Consider the following 2,313-nt stretch of genomic DNA (forward strand, 5'->3'; position numbering starts at 1 on the left):
AAAAAAAAAAAAAAAATCATATCATGTCAATGGCGTCTTACGCACGTGTGTCAATATGAGTTAGGAATTAGGAAAGTTCCGAATTAAGTAGAGTCTGGGTCTGGGAAAGGTCACGTACAAGTAAATTATATAGTACTTACACCATCACCATGGCAAGTTAAAGTCAAGAAACACAATGCATGCAGGGCTTCTACAAGTTAAATGGTCAACGCCTTTTTGCTTTATTTACACATTATATATGTTTGTTTCTAAGTTTGGATGCAACTTAATTTTGGTTGAGAGATTGTTTATTTCATTTGTTTAGTAAACTTTTATTTATCTCAAATATTATTATAAGTTTCTATATTTGTCTATTCCATAAAGTGAATTGTTGTTTTGATCTGATAATAAAGAACGAAGTCTTTATTAGCTAGGAGATAATTAGCTAGGATCGAGAGTGAACCTCAACCTGCCAGGAATGGGAAAGCTCAAAGCAGCCTAGAAGAAATATGGATAAACACATTAAAAACCTAAAGGAAAAAAACTGATATCAAACAGACACGATGTAATTGTATACTTGTAATTTTTCGAGTGAAACAATATTGATGTAATTGTATACTTGTAATTTTTTGAGTGAAACAATATTGATTTTGATGATGCTTTTGGCTGCTGTTGACTCCTTTTTCTTATAATAAAGCACCTTTGTGGTAGTTGAGAAAAAGTCAAATAATTCATTTAAATACAATCACATTTATGATCTACAGATGGTACAGAAAATGTCAAATAATTCGTATATTACGATGTGATTACTGATAGTCATTGGTTTAGAATTCCTTACTGATTTAAAATTACAATTACAGTATCTTCAAAAAGACATGGATGATACAATAATCATGGATACTGACAACAAAAAGACAAGAACAAAAACAGTAACATTATAATTATAGCTAGTATGAACATATGATACGATATCATGATGAATTAACGCTTCCACAGTTGATGATCTTCATGAATTTGTGGACAAGGCATGAGAGAATCCGACGCTTGATTACTCCTCTCCTTGGAGGCAAGACTCGCTCTCTGTTGCACCCTTTTGCCTCTTTCACTCCTAAATCTTGTGGTAATTGGAACTTGATATTGGCCACTTTCCTTTGATCCATCTTGAAAAATCAAGCTAAGCTAAATTTGTGTATGTGAGAAAGATAGAATCAGAGGATGAGAGATACAGAGAGAGGGAAAGAAGTTGGTGATAGATATAAAGTACTTATCTCAGATTTGCTTCCACCTATATATATATGATTTGGAGTGACAAAAGTGTCAACTTGGTATATTATAGGACGTGTTTGACAATTCAGAAAAGAAAACATAAAATAGATTTGCAAAGGAAGTTGCATAGAAGCCACAAAGGTCATATCTGGGGTCCAGGGAATATTTTCTGATTCAGTTTCAAAGTTCAGAAGTCCTAGGATGGTTAATATTATTTATACATAGGGAAGACTACTTATAGAAGAGACATGTGGGTTTAGGAAAAGGAATAGCACTACATGCAATTATGTGATATCCTAGTTTGTCGCATGTGAAATCAATTCATTTCAAGCAATATCAAGAAATAAAGAACATTCCAGCATTGACATGTATAATTAATATTTTAAATGCCAGAATATTGAGAGAATCACAAAAAGTTCAAGGTTTAAAAATCTATTCATTTGTAAGTGGGCTCACAAGAAGGACCCTAGCTAATAAGCTGAGGAAAATATTTGGACCACCGAAGAGCTTCTCAGCCGAAGAACTACAGAAAGAAAACAGTTTCCTAAATGGGTCAGAGACCAACCAGAGGGGTTAGTCAAAGCCACTATTAAACTTGAGTTTGTAAAGAGTACAAATAATTTCAAGGAGAAATAGCGGAGTAACTGTATATGTATGCACCGTGCACATACCTTCGAATCTTCGATAATGGCTCAGAGACATTTAAATGGTCTGTGAGTAGTAGTTAGTGAATAATTTCTTGTCCAAAACTAGGAAAGGGAATTGATATCACATCATCTCCTAACTAGCTACTGACGGAACTAGGATTTTAGTTTAGGTGAGACAAGATTAAAAAGACAATAATAATAAAAAATTAATCAATATTATAATAAAATAAATAAATAATTAAAAAAACAGTAATTGTCATTTAAAATCTATTAAAATTTAAAAAAAATTAGAAATAAGTAAACAGTGGTAAACAACCAATTCATAGTTACTAATAATCACATAAGTGATTAGTCTAAATACATAAAGTTTACACATCTAATTTGATTCCTTAAAATAAATAAATTTAAAATTGTTAAGAGA

The sequence above is a fragment of the Quercus robur genome, chromosome 10 (assembly GCF_932294415.1).
Source record: "Quercus robur chromosome 10, dhQueRobu3.1, whole genome shotgun sequence".
Classification (NCBI taxonomy): Eukaryota; Viridiplantae; Streptophyta; class Magnoliopsida; order Fagales; family Fagaceae; genus Quercus; species Quercus robur.